The following is an 18,637-nucleotide window of genomic DNA, read 5'->3' on the forward strand; positions in this document are numbered from 1 at the left end:
AACGTTTTCTACATTGTTTTCGTATCGACGTAACTGAAAATCTTCACATTGGACGCATTACTCTCAGAAACGTTTACATTTATCGTCTGGCAACTAATGCCGCGTGATGACGTTTGGGGTTGCACCACTCTGTACGAAGTAGAAGCTTCTACGTTGTTGCAGTCACCAAGAAAGATGCACAGAAATTCAAGTTTTAGTTTTTGAAAATTCAGTTTTTGGCTGCTTTTGCTGCCTTGTAGCTGACCTAGGACCTTACGATTTTGCATGAACCGAACTCTGGCAGCCACATTACACGAGAAAAAGCGAGAAGTGGTAATTCGTAGTAAAAACCGCAGAAAACATAACGTTTTCTACATTGTTTTCGTATCGACGTAACTGAAAATCGTCACATTGGACGCATTACTCTCAGAAACGTTTACATTTATCGTCTGGCAACTAATGCCGCGTGATGACGTTTGCGGTCGCACTACTCTATACGAAGTAGAAGCTTCTAAGTTGTTGCAGTCACCAAGAAAGGGGCACAGAAATTCAAGTTTTTGTATTTGAAAATTCAGTTTTTGGCTGCTTTTGCTGGCTTGTAGTTGACCTAGGACCTTAAGATTTTGCATGAACCGAACTCTGGCAGCCACATTACACGAGAAAAAGCGAGAAGTGGTAATTCGTAGTAAAAACCGCAGAAAACATAACGTTTTCTACATTGTTTTCGTATCGACGTAACTGAAAATCTTCACATTGGACGCATTACTCTCAGAAACGTTTACATTTATCGTCTGGCAACTAATGCCGCGTGATGACGTTTGCGGTCGCACCACTCTGTACGAAGTAGAAACTTCTAAGTTGTTGCAGTCACCAAGAAAGAGGCACAGAAATTCAAGTTTTAGTTTTTGAAAATTCAGTTTTTGGCTGCTTTTGCTGCCTTGTAGTTGACCTAGGACCTTAAGATTTTGCATGAACCGAACTCTGGCAGCCACATTACACGAGAAAAATCGAGAAGTGGTAATTCGTAGTAAAAACCGCAAATAACATAACGTTTTCTACATTGTTTTCGTATCGACGTAACTGAAAATCTTCACATTGGACGCATTACTCTCAGAAACGTTTACATTTATCGTCTGGCAACCAATGCCGCGTGATAACGTTTGCGGTCGCACCACTCTATACGAAGTAGAAGCTTCTAAGTTGTTGCAGTCACCAAGAAAGAGGCACAGAAATTCAAGTTTTAGTTTTTGAAAATTCAGTTTTTGGCTGCTTTTGCTGCCTTGTAGTTGACCTAGGACCTTAAGATTTTGCATGAACCGAACTCTGGCAGCCACATTACACGAGAAAAAGCGAGAAGTGGTAATTCATAGTAAAAACCGCAGAAAACATAACGTTTTCTACATTGTTTCCGTATCGACGTAACTGAAAATCTTCACATTGGACGCATTACTCTCAGAAACGTTTACATTTATCGTCTGGCAACTAATGCCGCGTGATGACGTTTGCGGTCGCACCACTCTATACGAAGTAGAAGCTTCTAAGCTGTTGCAGTCACCAAGAAAGAGGCACAGAAATTCAAGTTTTAGTTTTTGAAAATTCAGTTTTTGGCTGCTTTTGCTGCCTTGTAGTTGACCTAGGACCTTAAGATTTTGCATGAACCGAACTCTGGCAGCCACATTACACGAGAAAAAGCGAGAAGTGGTAATTCGTAGTAAAAACCGCAGAAAACATAACGTTTTCTACATTGTTTTCGTATCGACGTAACTGAAAATCTTCACATTGGACGCATTACTCTCAGAAACGTTTACATTTATCGTCTGGCAACTAATGCCGCGTGATGAAGTTTGCGGTCGCACCACTCTATACGAAGTAGAAGCTTCTAAGTTGTTGCAGTCACCAAGAAAGAGGCGCAGAAATTCAAGTTTTAGTTTTTTAAAATTCAGTTTTTGGCTGCTTTTGCTGCCTTGTAGTTGACCTAGGACCTTAAGATTTTGCATGAACCGAACTCTGGCAGCCACATTACACGAGAAAAAGCGAGAAGTGGTAATTCGTAGTAAAAACCGCAGAAAACATAACGTTTTCTACATTGTTTTCGTATCGACGTAACTGAAAATCTTCACATTGGACGCATTACTCTCAGAAACGTTTACATTTATCGTCTGGCAACTAATGCCGCGTGATGACGTTTGCGGTCGCACCACTCTATACGAAGTAGAAGCTTCTAAGCTGTTGCAGTCACCAAGAAAGAGGCAGAGAAATTCAAGTTTTAGTTTTTGAAAATTCAGTTTTTGGCTGCTTTTGCTGCCTTGTAGTTGACCTAGGACCTTAAGATTTTGCATGAACCGAACTCTGGCAGCCACATTACACGAGAAAAAGCGAGAAGTGGTAATTCGTAGTAAAAACCGCAGAAAACATAACGTTTTCTACATTGTTTTCGTATCGACGTAACTGAAAATCTTCACATTGGACGCATTACTCTCAGAAACGTTTACATTTATCGTCTGGCAACTAATGCCGCGTGATGACGTTTGCGGTCGCACCACTCTGTACGAAGTAGAAGCTTTTAAGTTGTTGCAGTCACCAAGAAAGAGGCACAGAAATTCAAGTTTTAGTTTTTGAAAATTCAGTTTTTGGCTGCTTTTGCTGCCTTGTAGTTGACCTAGGACCTTAAGATTTTGCATGAACCGAACTCTGGCAGCCACATTACACGAGAAAAAGCGAGAAGTGGTAATTCATAGTAAAAACCGCAGAAAACATAACTTTTTCTACATTGTTTCCGTATCGACGTAACTGAAAATCTTCACATTGGACGCATTACTCTCAGAAACGTTTACATTTATCGTCTGGCAACTAATGCCGCGTGATGACGTTTGCGGTCGCACCACTCTATACGAAGTAGAAGCTTCTAAGCTGTTGCAGTCACCAAGAAAGAGGCACAGAAATTCAAGTTTTAGTTTTTGAAAATTCAGTTTTTGGCTGCTTTTGCTGCCTTGTAGTTGACCTAGGACCTTAAGATTTTGCATGAACCGAACTCTGGCAGCCACATTACACGAGAAAAAGCGAGAAGTGGTAATTCGTAGTAAAAACCGCAGAAAACATAACGTTTTCTACATTGTTTTCGTATCGACGTAACTGAAAATCTTCACATTGGACGCATTACTCTCAGAAACGTTTACATTTATCGTCTGGCAACTAATGCCGCGTGATGAAGTTTGCGGTCGCACCACTCTATACGAAGTAGAAGCTTCTAAGTTGTTGCAGTCACCAAGAAAGAGGCGCAGAAATTCAAGTTTTAGTTTTTTAAAATTCAGTTTTTGGCTGCTTTTGCTGCCTTGTAGTTGACCTAGGACCTTAAGATTTTGCATGAACCGAACTCTGGCAGCCACATTACACGAGAAAAAGCGAGAAGTGGTAATTCGTAGTAAAAACCGCAGAAAACATAACGTTTTCTACATTGTTTTCGTATCGACGTAACTGAAAATCTTCACATTGGACGCATTACTCTCAGAAACGTTTACATTTATCGTCTGGCAACTAATGCCGCGTGATGACGTTTGCGGTCGCACCACTCTATACGAAGTAGAAGCTTCTAAGCTGTTGCAGTCACCAAGAAAGAGGCAGAGAAATTCAAGTTTTAGTTTTTGAAAATTCAGTTTTTGGCTGCTTTTGCTGCCTTGTAGTTGACCTAGGACCTTAAGATTTTGCATGAACCGAACTCTGGCAGCCACATTACACGAGAAAAAGCGAGAAGTGGTAATTCGTAGTAAAAACCGCAGAAAACATAACGTTTTCTACATTATTTTCGTATCGACGTAATTGAAAATCTTCACATTGGACGCATTACTCTCAGAAACGTTTACATTTATCGTCTGGCAACTAATGCCGCGTGATGACGTTTGCGGTCGCACCACTCTATACGAAGTAGAAGCTTCTAAGTTGTTGCAGTCACCAAGAAAGTGGCGCAGAAATTCAAGTTTTAGTTTTTGAAAATTCAGTTTTTGGCTGCAATTGCTGCCTTGTAGTTGACCTAGGACCTTAAGGTTTTGCATGAACCGAACTCTGGCAGCCACATTACACGAGAAAAAGCGAGAAGTGGTAATTCGTAGTAAAAACCGCAGAAAACATAACGTTTTCTACATTGTTTTCGTATCGACGTAACTGAAAATCTTCACATTGGACGCATTACTCTCAGAAACGTTTACATTTATCGTCTGGCAACTAATGCCGCGTGATGACGTTTGGGGTTGCACCACTCTGTACGAAGTAGAAGCTTCTACGTTGTTGCAGTCACCAAGAAAGATGCACAGAAATTCAAGTTTTAGTTTTTGAAAATTCAGTTTTTGGCTGCTTTTGCTGCCTTGTAGTTGACCTAGGACCTTACGATTTTGCATGAACCGAACTCTGGCAGCCACATTACACGAGAAAAAGCGAGAAGTGGTAATTCGTAGTAAAAACCGCAGAAAACATAACGTTTTCTACATTGTTTTCGTATCGACGTAACTGAAAATCGTCACATTGGACGCATTACTCTCAGAAACGTTTACATTTATCGTCTGGCAACTAATGCCGCGTGATGACGTTTGCGGTCGCACTACTCTATACGAAGTAGAAGCTTCTAAGTTGTTGCAGTCACCAAGAAAGAGGCACAGAAATTCAAGTTTTTGTATTTGAAAATTCAGTTTTTGGCTGCTTTTGCTGGCTTGTAGTTGACCTAGGACCTTAAGATTTTGCATGAACCGAACTCTGGCAGCCACATTACACGAGAAAAAGCGAGAAGTGGTAATTCGTAGTAAAAACCGCAGAAAACATAACGTTTTCTACATTGTTTTCGTATCGACGTAACTGAAAATCTTCACATTGGACGCATTACTCTCAGAAACGTTTACATTTATCGTCTGGCAACTAATGCCGCGTGATGACGTTTGCGGTCGCACCACTCTGTACGAAGTAGAAACTTCTAAGTTGTTGCAGTCACCAAGAAAGAGGCACAGAAATTCAAGTTTTAGTTTTTGAAAATTCAGTTTTTGGCTGCTTTTGCTGCCTTGTAGTTGACCTAGGACCTTAAGATTTTGCATGAACCGAACTCTGGCAGCCACATTACACGAGAAAAAGCGAGAAGTGGTAATTTGTAGTAAAAACCGCAGAAAACATAACGTTTTCTACATTGTTTTCGTATCGACGTAATTGAAAATCTTCACATTGAACGCATTACTCTCAGAAACGTTTACATTTATCGTCTGGCAACTAATGCCGCGTGATGACGTTTGCGGTCGCACCACTCTATACGAAGTAGAAGCTTCTAAGTTGTTGCAGTCACCAAGAAAGTGGCGCAGAAATTCAAGTTTTAGTTTTTGAAAATTCAGTTTTTGGCTGCAATTGCTGCCTTGTAGTTGACCTAGGACCTTAAGGTTTTGCATGAACCGAACTCTGGCAGCCACATTACACGAGAAAAAGCGAGAAGTGGTAATTCGTAGTAAAAACCGCAGAAAACATAACGTTTTCTACATTGTTTTCGTATCGACGTAACTGAAAATCTTCACATTGGACGCATTACTCTCAGAAACGTTTACATTTATCGTCTGGCAACTAATGCCGCGTGATGACGTTTGGGGTTGCACCACTCTGTACGAAGTAGAAGCTTCTACGTTGTTGCAGTCACCAAGAAAGATGCACAGAAATTCAAGTTTTAGTTTTTGAAAATTCAGTTTTTGGCTGCTTTTGCTGCCTTGTAGTTGACCTAGGACCTTACGATTTTGCATGAACCGAACTCTGGCAGCCACATTACACGAGAAAAAGCGAGAAGTGGTAATTCGTAGTAAAAACCGCAGAAAACATAACGTTTTCTACATTGTTTTCGTATCGACGTAACTGAAAATCGTCACATTGGACGCATTACTCTCAGAAACGTTTACATTTATCGTCTGGCAACTAATGCCGCGTGATGACGTTTGCGGTCGCACTACTCTATACGAAGTAGAAGCTTCTAAGTTGTTGCAGTCACCAAGAAAGAGGCACAGAAATTCAAGTTTTTGTATTTGAAAATTCAGTTTTTGGCTGCTTTTGCTGGCTTGTAGTTGACCTAGGACCTTAAGATTTTGCATGAACCGAACTCTGGCAGCCACATTACACGAGAAAAAGCGAGAAGTGGTAATTCGTAGTAAAAACCGCAGAAAACATAACGTTTTCTACATTGTTTTCGTATCGACGTAACTGAAAATCTTCACATTGGACGCATTACTCTCAGAAACGTTTACATTTATCGTCTGGCAACTAATGCCGCGTGATGACGTTTGCGGTCGCACCACTCTGTACGAAGTAGAAACTTCTAAGTTGATGCAGTCACCAAGAAAGAGGCACAGAAATTCAAGTTTTAGTTTTTGAAAATTCAGTTTTTGGCTGCTTTTGCTGCCTTGTAGTTGACCTAGGACATTAAGATTTTGCATGAACCGAACTCTGGCAGCCACATTACACGAGAAAAATCGAGAAGTGGTAATTCGTAGTAAAAACCGCAAATAACATAACGTTTTCTACATTGTTTTCGTATCGACGTAACTGAAAGTCTTCACATTGGACGCATTACTCTCAGAAACGTTTACATTTATCGTCTGGCAACCAATGCCGCGTGATAACGTTTGCGGTCGCACCACTCTATACGAAGTAGAAGCTTCTAAGTTGTTGCAGTCACCAAGAAAGAGGCACAGAAATTCAAGTTTTAGTTTTTGAAAATTCAGTTTTTGGCTGCTTTTGCTGCCTTGTAGTTGACCTGGGACCTTATGATTTTGCATGAACCGAACTCTGGCAGCCACATTACACGAGAAAAAGCGAGAAGTGGTAATTCGTAGTAAAAACCGCAGAAAACATAACGTTTTCTACATTGTTTTCGTATCGACGTAACTGAAAATCTTCACATTGGAAGCATTACTCTCAGAAACGTTTACATTTATCGTCTGGCAACTAATGCCGCGTGATGACGTTTGCGGTCGCACCACTCTATACGAAGTAGAAGCTTCTAAGTTGTTGCAGTCACCATGAAAGAGGCACAGAAATTCAAGTTTTAGTTTTTGAAAATTCAGTTTTTGGCTTCTTTTGCTGCCTTGTAGTTGACCTAGGACCTTAAGATTTTGCATGAACCGAACTCTGGCAGCCACATTACACGAGAAAAAGCGAGAAGTGGTAATTCGTAGTAAAAACCGCAGAAAACATAACGTTTTCTACATTGTTTTCGTATCGACGTAACTGAAAATCTTCACATTGGACGCATTTCTCTCAGAAACGTTTACATTTATCGTCTGGCAACTAATGCCGCGTGATGACGTTTGCGGTTGCACCACTCTGTACGAAGTAGAAGCTTCTACGTTGTTGCAGTCACCAAGAAAGAGGCACAGAAATTCAAGTTTTAGTTTTTGAAAATTCAGTTTTTGGCTGCTTTTGCTGCCTTGTAGTTGACCTAGGACCCTAACATTTTGCATGAACCAACTCTGGCAGCCACATTACACGAGAAAAAGCGAGAAGTGGTAATTCGTAGTAAAAACCGCAGAAAACATAACGTTTTCTACATTGTTTTCGTATCGACGTAACTGAAAATCTTCACATTGGACGCATTACTCTCAGAAACGTTTACATTTATCGTCTGGCAACTAATGCCGCGTGATGACGTTTGCGGTCGCACCACTCTGTACGAAGTAGTAGCTTCTAAGTTGTTGCAGGCACCAAGAAAGAGGCACAGAAATTCAAGTTTTTGTTTTTGAAAATTCGGTTTTTGGCTGCTTTTGCTGCCTTGTAGTTGACCTAGGACCTTAAGATTTTGCATGAACCGAACTCTGGCAGCCACATTACACGAGAAAAAGCGAGAAGTGGTAATTCGTAGTAAAAACCGCAGAAAACATAACGTTTTCTACATTGTTTTCGTATCGACGTAATTGAAAATCTTCACATTGGACGCATTACTCTCAGAAACGTTTACATTTATCGTCTGGCAACTAATGCCGCGTGATGAAGTTTGCGGTCGCACCACTCTGTACGAAGTAGAAGCTTCTAAGTTGTTGCAGTCACCAAGAAAGAGGCACAGAAATTCAAGTTTTAGTTTTTGAAAATTCAGTTTTTGGCTGCTTTTGCTGCTTTGTAGTTGACCTAGGACCTTAAGATTTTGCATGAACCGAACTCTGGCAGCCACATTACACGAGAAAAAGCGAGAAGTGGTAATTCGTAGTAAAAACCGCAGAAAACATAACGTTTTCTACATTGTTTTCGTATCAACGTAACTGAAAATCTTCACAATGGATGCATTTCTCTCGGAAACGTTTACATTTATTGTCTGGCAACTAATGCCGCGTGCTGAGGTTTGCGGTCGCACCACTCTGTACGAAGTAGAAGCTTCTAAGTTGTTGCAGTCACCAAGAAAGAGGCACAGAAATTCAAGTTTTTGTTTTTGAATATTCAGTTTTTGGCTGCTTTTGCTGCCTTGTAGTTGACCTACGACCTTAAGATTTTGCATGAACCGAACTCTGGCAGCCACATTACACGACAAAAAACGAGAAGTGGTAATTCGTGGTAAAAACCGCAGAAAACATAACGTTTTCTACATTGTTTTCGTATCGACGTAACTGAAAATCTTCACATTGGACGCATTACTCTCAGAAACGTTTACATTTATCGTCTGGCAACTAATGCCGCGTGATGACGTTTGCGGTCGCACCACTCTATACGAAGTAGAAGCTTCTAAGTTGTTGCAGTCACCAAGAAAGACGCACAGAAATTCAAGTTTTAGTTTTTTAAAATTCAGTTTTTGGCTGCTTTTGCTGCCTTGTAGTTGACCTAGGACCATAAGAATTTGCATGAACCGAACTCTGGCAGCCACATTACACGAGAAAAAGCGAGAAGTGGTAATTCGTAGTAAAAACCGCACAAAACATAACGTTTTCTACATTGTTTTCGTATCGACGTAACTGAAAATCTTCACATTGGACGCATTACTCTCAGAAACGTTTACATTTATCGTCTGGCAACTAATGCCGCGTGATGACGTTTGCGGTCGCACCACTCTATACGAAGTAGAAGCTTCTAAGTTGTTGCAGTCACCAAGAAAGAGGCACAGAAATTCAAGTTTTAGTTTTTGAAAATTCAGTTTTTGGCTGCTTTTGCTGCCTTGTAGTTGACCTAGGACCTTAAGATTTTACATGAACCGAACTCTGGCAGCCACATTACACGAGAAAAAGCGAGAAGTGGTAATTCGTAGTAAAAACCGCAGAAAACATAACGTTTTCTACATTGTTTTCGTATCGACGTAACTGAAAATCTTCACATTTTACGCATTACTCTCAGAAACGTTTACATTTATCGTCTGGCAACTAATGCCGCGTGATGACGTTTGCGGTCGCACCACTCAGTACGAAGTAGAAACTTCTAAGTTGTTGCAGTCACCAAGAAAGAGGCACAGAAATTCAAGTTTTAGTTTTTGAAAATTCGGTTTTTGGCTGCTTTTGCTGCCTTGTAGTTGACCTAGGACCTTAAGATTTTGCATGAACCGAACTCTGGCAGCCACATTACACGAGAAAAAGCGAGAAGTGGTAATTGGTAGTAAAAACCGCAAAAAACATAACGTTTTCTACATTGTTTTCGTATCGACGTAACTGAAAATCTTCACATTGGACGCATTACTCTCAGAAACGTTTACATTTATCGTCTCGCAACTAATGCCGCGTGATGACGTTTGCGGTCGCACCACTCTATACGAAGTAGAAGCTTCTAAGTTGTTGCAGTCACCAAGAAAGAGGCACAGAAATTCAAGTTTTAGTTTTTGAAAATTCAGTTTTTGGCTGCTTTTGCTGCCTTGTAGTTGACCTAGGACCTTAAGATTTTGCATGAACCGAACTCTGGCAGCCACATTACACGAGAAAAAGCGAGAAGTGGTAATTCGTAGTAAAAACCGCAGAAAACATAACGTTTTCTACATTGTTTTAGTATCGTTGTAACTGAAAATCTTCACATTGGACGCATTACTCTCAGAAACGTTTACATTTATCGTCTGGCAACTAATGCCGCGTGATGACGTTTGCGGTCGCACCACTCTATACGAAGTAGAAGCTTCTAAGCTGTTGCAGTCACCAAGAAAGAGGCACAGAAATTCAAGTTTTAGTTTTTGATAATTCAGTTTTTGGCAGCTTTTGCTGCCTTGTAGTTGACCTAGGACCTTAAGATTTTGCATGAACCGAACTCTGGCAGCCACATTACACGAGAAAAAGCGAGAAGTGGTAATTCGTAGTAAAAACCGCAGAAAACATAACGTTTTCTACATTGTTTTCGTATCGACGTAACTGAAAATCTTCACATTGGACGCATTACTCTCAGAAACGTTTACATTTATCGTCTCGCAACTAATGCCGCGTGATGACGTTTGCGGTCGCACCACTCTATACGAAGTAGAAGCTTCTAAGTTGTTGCAGTCACCAAGAAAGAGGCACAGAAATTCAAGTTTTACTTTTTGAAAATTCAGTTTTTGGCTGCTTTTGCTGCCTTGTAGTTGACCTAGGACCTTAAGATTTTGCATGAACCGAACTCTGGCAGCCACATTACACGAGAAAAAGCGAGAAGTGGTAATTCGTAGTAAAAACCGCAGAAAACATAACGTTTTCTACATTGTTTTCGTATCGACGTAATTGAAAATCTTCACATTGGACGCATTACTCTCAGAAACGTTTACATTTATCGTCTGGCAACTAATGCCGCGTGATGACGTTTGCGGTCGCACCACTCTGTACGAAGTAGAAGCTTCTAAGTTGTTGCAGTCACCAAGAAAGAGGCACAGAAATTCAAGTTTTAGTTTTTGAAAATTCAGTTTTTGGCTGCTTTTGCTGCTTTGTAGTTGACCTAGGACCTTAAGATTTTGCATGAACCGAACTCTGGCAGCCACATTACACGAGAAAAAGCGAGAAGTGGTAATTCGTAGTAAAAACCGCAGAAAACATAACGTTTTCTACATTGTTTTCGTATCAACGTAACTGAAAATCTTCACAATGGATGCATTTCTCTCGGAAACGTTTACATTTATTGTCTGGCAACTAATGCCGCGTGCTAAGGTTTGCGGTCGCACCACTCTGTACGAAGTAGAAGCTTCTAAGTTGTTGCAGTCACCAAGAAAGAGGCACAGAAATTCAAGTTTTTGTTTTTGAATATTCAGTTTTTGGCTGCTTTTGCTGCCTTGTAGTTGACCTACGACCTTAAGATTTTGCATGAACCGAACTCTGGCAGCCACATTACACGAGAAAAAACGAGAAGTGGTAATTCGTAGTAAAAACCGCAGAAAACATAACGTTTTCTACATTGTTTTCGTATCGACGTAACTGAAAATCTTCACATTGGACGCATTACTCTCAGAAACGTTTACATTTATCGTCTGGCAACTAATGCCGCGTGATGACGTTTGCGGTCGCACCACTCTATACGAAGTAGAAGCTTCTAAGTTGTTGCAGTCACCAAGAAAGAGGCACAGAAATTCAAGTTTTAGTTTTTGAAAATTCAGTTTTTGGCTGCTTTTGCTGCCTTGTAGTTGACCTAGGACCTTAAGATTTTGCATGAACCGAACTCTGGCAGCCACATTACACGAGAAAAAGCGAGAAGTGGTAATTCGTAGTAAAAACCGCAGAAAACATAACGTTTTCTACATTGTTTTCGTATCGACGTAACTGAAAATCTTCACATTGGACGCATTACTCTCAGAAACGTTTACATTTATCGTCTGGCAACTAATGCCGCGTGATGACGTTTGCGGTCGCACCACTCTATACGAAGTAGAAGCTTCTAAGTTGTTGCAGTCACCAAGAAAGACGCACAGAAATTCAAGTTTTAGTTTTTTAAAATTCAGTTTTTGGCTGCTTTTGCTGCCTTGTAGTTGACCTAGGACCATAAGAATTTGCATGAACCGAACTCTGGCAGCCACATTACACGAGAAAAAGCGAGAAGTGGTAATTCGTAGTAAAAACCGCAGAAAACATAACGTTTTCTACATTGTTTTCGTATCGTTGTAACTGAAAATCTTCACATTGGACGCATTACTCTCAGAAACGTTTACATTTATCGTCTGGCAACTAATGCCGCGTGATGACGTTTGCGGTCGCACCACTCTGTACGAAGTAGAAGCTTCTAAGTTGTTGCAGTCACCAAGAAAGAGGCACAGAAATTCAAGTTTTAGTTTTTGAAAATTCAGTTTTTGGCTGCTTTTGCCGCCTTGTAGTTGACCTAGGACCTTAAGATTTTGCATGAACCGAACTCTGGCAGCCACATTACACGAGAAAAAGCGAGAAGTGGTAATTCGTAGTAAAAACCGCAGAAAACATAACGTTTTCTACATTGTTTTCGTATCGACGTAACTGAAAATCTTCACATTGGACGCATTACTCTCAGAAACGTTTACATTTATCGTCTGGCAACTAATGCCGCGTGATGACGTTTGCGGTCGCACCACTCTATACGAAGTAGAAGCTTCTAAGTTGTTGCAGTCACCAAGAAAGAGGCACAGAAATTCAAGTTTTAGTTTTTGAAAATTCAGTTTTTGGCTGCTTTTGCTGCCTTGTAGTTGACCTAGGACCTTAAGAATTTGCATGAGCCGAACTCTGGCAGCCACATTACACGAGAGAAAGCGAGAAGTGGTAATTCGTAGTAAAAACCGCAGAAAACATAACGTTTTCTACATTGTTTTCGTATCGACGTAACTGAAAATCTTCACATTGGACGCATTACTCTCAGAAACGTTTACATTTATCGTCTGGCAACTAATGCCGCGTGATGACGTTTGCGGTCGCACCACTGTGTACGAAGTAGAAACTTCTAAGTTGTTGCAGTCACCAAGAAAGAAGCTCAGAAATTCAAGTTTTAGTTTTTGAAAATTCAGTTTTTGGCTGCTTTTGCTGCCTTGTAGTTGACCTAGGACCTTAATATTTTGCATGAACCGAACTCTGGCAGCCACATTACACGAGAAAAAGCGAGAAGTGGTAATTCGAAGTAAAAACCGCAAAAAACATAACGTTTTCTACATTGTTTTCGTATCGACGTAACGGAAAATCTTCACATTGTACGCATTACTCTCAGAAACGTTTACATTTATCGTCTGGCAACTAATGCCGCGTGATGACGTTTGCGGTCGCACCACTCTGTACGAAGTAGAAGCTTCTAAGTTGTTGCAGTCACCAAGAAAGAGGCACAGAAATTCAAGTTTTAGTTTTTGAAAATTCAGTTTTTGGCTGCTTTTGCCGCCTTGTAGTTGACCTAGGACCTTAAGATTTTGCATGAACCGAACTCTGGCAGCCACATTACACGAGAAAAAGCGAGAAGTGGTAATTCGTAGTAAAAACCGCAGAAAACATAACGTTTTCTACATTGTTTTCGTATCGACGTAACTGAAAATCTTCACATTGGACGCATTACTCTCAGAAACGTTTACATTTATCGTCTGGCAACTAATGCCGCGTGATGACGTTTGCGGTCGCACCACTGTGTACGAAGTATAAACATCTAAGTTGTTGCAGGCACCGGAAAAGAGGCACAGAAATTCAAGTTTTTGTTTTTGAAAATTCGGTTTTTGGCTGCTTTTGCTGCCTTGTAGTTGACCTAGGACCTTAAGATTTTGCATGAACCGAACTCTGGCAGCCACATTACACGAGAAAAAGCGAGAAGTGGTAATTCGTAGTAAAAACCGCAGAAAACATAACGTTTTCTACATTGTTTTCGTATCGACGTAATTGAAAATCTTCACATTGGACGCATTACTCTCAGAAACGTTTACATTTATCGTCTGGCAACTAATGCCGCGTGATGACGTTTGCGGTCGCACCACTCTGTACGAAGTAGAAGCTTCTAAGTTGTTGCAGTCACCAAGAAAGAGGCACAGAAATTCAAGTTTTAGTTTTTGAAAATTCAGTTTTTGGCTGCTTTTGCTGCTTTGTAGTTGACCTAGGACCTTAAGATTTTGCATGAACCGAACTCTGGCAGCCACATTACACGAGAAAAAGCGAGAAGTGGTAATTCGTAGTAAAAACCGCAGAAAACATAACGTTTTCTACATTGTTTTCGTATCAACGTAACTGAAAATCTTCACAATGGATGCATTTCTCTCGGAAACGTTTACATTTATTGTCTGGCAACTAATGCCGCGTGCTGAGGTTTGCGGTCGCACCACTCTGTACGAAGTAGAAGCTTCTAAGTTGTTGCAGTCACCAAGAAAGAGGCACAGAAATTCAAGTTTTTGTTTTTGAATATTCAGTTTTTGGCTGCTTTTGCTGCCTTGTAGTTGACCTACGACCTTAAGATTTTGCATGAACCGAACTCTGGCAGCCACATTACACGAGAAAAAACGAGAAGTGGTAATTCGTAGTAAAAACCGCAGAAAACATAACGTTTTCTACATTGTTTTCGTATCGACGTAACTGAAAATCTTCACATTGGACGCATTACTCTCAGAAACGTTTACATTTATCGTCTGGCAACTAATGCCGCGTGATGACGTTTGCGGCCGCACCACTCTATACGAAGTAGAAGCTTCTAAGTTGTTGCAGTCACCAAGAAAGAGGCACAGAAATTCAAGTTTTAGTTTTTGAAAATTCAGTTTTTGGCTGCTTTTGCTGCCTTGTAGTTGATCTAGGACCTTAAGATTTTGCATGAACCGAACTCTGGCAGCCACATTACACGAGAAAAAGCGAGAAGTGGTAATTCGTAGTAAAAACCGCAGAAAACATAACGTTTTCTACATCGTTTTCGTATCGACGTAACTGAAAATCTTCACATTGGACGCATTACTCTCAGAAACGTTTACATTTATCGTCTGGCAACTAATGCCGCGTGATGACGTTTGCGGTCGCACCACTCTATACGAAGTAGAAGCTTCTAAGTTGTTGCAGTCACCAAGAAAGAGGCACAGAAATTCAAGTTTTAGTCTTTTAAAATTCAGTTTTTGGCTGCTTTTGCTGCCTTGTAGTTGACCTAGGACCATAAGAATTTGCATGAACCGAACTCTGGCAGCCACATTACACGACAAAAAGCGAGAAGTGGTAATTCGTAGTAAAAACCGCAGAAAACATAACTTTTTCTACATTGTTTTCGTATCGACGTAACTGAAAATCTTCACATTGGACGCATTACTCTCAGAAACGTTTACATTTATCGTCTGGCAACTAATGCCGCGTGATGACGTTTGCGGTCGCACCACTCTATACGAAGTAGAAGCTTCTAAGTTGTTGCAGTCACCAAGAAAGAGGCACAGAAATTCAAGTTTTAGTTTTTGAAAATTCAGTTTTTGGCTGCTTTTGCTGCCTTGTAGTTGACCTAGGACCTTAAGATTTTGCATGAACCGAACTCTGGCAGCCACATTACACGAGAAAAAGCGAGAAGTGGTAATTCGTAGTAAAAACCGCATAAAACATAACGTTTTCTACATTGTTTTCGTATCGACGTAACTGAAAATCTTCACATTGGACGCATTACTCTCAGAAACGTTTACATTTATCGTCTGGCAACTAATGCCGCGTGATGACGTTTGCGGTCGCACCACTCTGTACGAAGTAGAAACTTCTAAGTTGTTGCAGTCACCAAGAAAGAGGCACAGAAATTCAAGTTTTAGTTTTTGAAAATTCAGTTTTTGGCTGCTTTTGCTGCCTTGTAGTTGACCTAGGACCTTAAGATTTTGCATGAACCGAACTCTGGCAGCCACATTACACGAGAAAAAGCGAGAAGTGGTAATTGGTAGTAAAAACCACAAAAAACATAACGTTTTCTACATTGTTTTCGTATCGACGTAACTGAAAATCTTCACATTGGACGCATTACTCTCAGAAACGTTTACATTTATCGTCTGGCAACTAATGCCGCGTGATGACGTTTGCGGTCGCACCACTCTATACGAAGTAGAAGCTTCTAAGTTGTTGCAGTCACCAAGAAAGAGGCACAGAAATTCAAGTTTTACTTTTTGAAAATTCAGTTTTTGGCTGCTTTTGCTGCCTTGTAGTTGACCTAGGACCTTAAGATTTTGCATGAACCGAACTCTGGCAGCCACATTACACGAGAAAAAGCGAGAAGTGGTAATTCGTAGTAAAAACCGCAGAAAACATAACGTTTTCTACATTGTTTTCGTATCGTTGTAACTGAAAATCTTCACTTTGGACGCATTACTCTCAGAAACGTTTACATTTATCGTCTGGCAACTAATGCCGCGTGATGACGTTTGCGGTCGCACCACTCTATACGAAGTAGAAGCTTCTAAGCTGTTGCAGTCACCAAGAAAGAGGCACAGAAATTCAAGTTTTAGTTTTTGAAAATTCAGTTTTTGGCTGCTTTTGCTGCCTTGTAGTTGACCTAGGACCTTAAGATTTTGCATGAACCGAACTCTGGCAGCCACATTACACGAGAAAAAGGGAGAAGTGGTAATTCGTAGTAAAAACCGCAGAAAACATAACGTTTTCTACATTGTTTTCGTATCGACGTAACTGAAAATCTTCACATTGGACGCATTACTCTCAGAAACGTTTACATTTATCGTCTGGCAACTAATGCCGCGTGATGACGTTTGCGGTCGCACCACTCTATACGAAGTAGAAGCTTCTAAGTTGTTGCAGTCACCAAGAAAGAGGCGCAGAAATTCAAGTTTTAGTTTTTGAAAATTCAGTTTTTGGCTGCTTTTGCTGCCTTGTAGTTGACCTAGGACCTTAAGATTTTGCATGAACCGAACTCTGGCAGCCACATTACACGAGAAAAAGCGAGAAGTGGTAATTCGTAGTAAAAACCGCAGAAAACATAACGTTTTCTACATTGTTTTCGTATCGACGTAACTGAAAATCTTCACATTGGACGCATTACTCTCAGAAACGTTTACATTTATCGTCTGGCAATTAATGCCGCGTGATGACGTTTGCGGTCGCACCACTCTATACGAAGTAGAAGCTTCTAAGTTGTTGCAGTCACCAAGAAAGAGGCACAGAAATTCAAGTTTTAGTTTTTGAAAATTCAGTTTTTGGCTGCTTTTGCTGCCTTGTAGTTGACCTAGGACCTTAAGATTTTGCATGAACCGAACTGTGGCAGCCACATTACACGAGAAAAAGCGAGAAGTGGTAATTCGTAGTAAAAACTGCAGAAAACATAACGTTTTCTACATTGTTTTCGTATCGACGTAACTGAAAATCTTCACATTGGACGCATTACTCTCAGAAACGTTTACATTTATCGTCTGGCAACTAATGCCGCGTGATGACGTTTGCGGTCGCACCACTCTGTACGAAGTAGAAGCTTCTAAGTTGTTGCAGTCACCAAGAAAGAGGCACAGAAATTAAAGTTTTAGTTTTTGAAAATTCAGTTTTTGGCTGCTTTTGCTGCCTTGTAGTTGACCTAGGACCTTAAGAATTTGCATGAGCCGAACTCTGGCAGCCACATTACACGAGAGAAAGCGAGAAGTGGTAATTCGTAGTAAAAACCGCAGAAAACATAACGTTTTCTACATTGTTTTCGTATCGACGTAACTGAAAATCTTCACATTGGACGCATTACTCTCAGAAACGTTTACATTTATCGTCTGGCAACTAATGCCGCGTGATGACGTTTGCGGTCGCACCACTGTGTACGAAGTAGAAACTTCCAAGTTGTTGCAGTCACCAAGAAAGAAGCACAGAAATTCAAGTTTTAGTTTTTGAAAATTCAGTTTTTGGCTGCTTTTGCTGCCTTGTAGTTGACCTAGGACCTTAAGATTTTGCATGAACCGAACTCTGGCAGCCACATTACACGAGAAAAAGCGAGAAGTGGTAATTCGTAGTAAAAACCGCAGAAAACATAACGTTTTCTACATTGTTTTCGTATCGACGTAACTGAAAATCTTCACATTGGACGCATTACTCTCAGAAACGTTTACATTTATCGTCTGGCAACTAATGCCGCGTGATGACGTTTGCGGTCGCACCACTCTGTACGAAGTAGAAGCTTTTAAGTTGTTGCAGTCACCAAGAAAGAGGCACAGAAATTCAAGTTTTAGTTTTTGAAAATTCAGTTTTTGGCTGCTTTTGCTGCCTTGTAGTTGACCTAGGACCTTAAGATTTTGCATGAACCGAACTCTGGCAGCCACATTACACGAGAAAAAGCGAGAAGTGGTAATTCGTAGTAAAAACCGCAAAAAACGTAACGTTTTCTACATTGTTTTCGTATCGACGTAACTGAAAATCTTCACATTGGACGCATTACTCTCAGAAACGTTTACATTTATCGTCTGGCAACTAATGCCGCGTGATGACGTTTGCGGTCGCACCACTCTGTACGAAGTAGAAGCTTCTAAGTTGTTGCAGTCACCAAGAAAGAGGCACAGAAATTCAAGTTTTAGTTTTTGAAAATTCAGTTTTTGGCTGCTTTTGCTGCCCTGTAGTTGACCTAGGACCTTAAGATTTTGCATGAACCGAACTCTGGCAGCCACATTACACGAGAAAAAGCGAGAAGTGGTAATTCGTAGTAAAAACCGCAGAAAACATAACGTTTTCTACATTGTTTTCGTATCGACGTAACTGAAAATCTTCACATTGGACGCGTTACTCTCAGAAACGTTTACATTTATCGTCTGGCAACTAATGCCGCGTGATGACGTTTGCGGTCGCACCACTCTATACGAAGTAGAAGCTTCTAAGCTGTTGCAGTCACCAAG

The sequence above is a fragment of the Schistocerca serialis genome, chromosome 12 (genome assembly GCF_023864345.2).
Source record: "Schistocerca serialis cubense isolate TAMUIC-IGC-003099 chromosome 12, iqSchSeri2.2, whole genome shotgun sequence".
In the NCBI taxonomy this organism is placed as follows: domain Eukaryota; kingdom Metazoa; phylum Arthropoda; class Insecta; order Orthoptera; family Acrididae; genus Schistocerca; species Schistocerca serialis.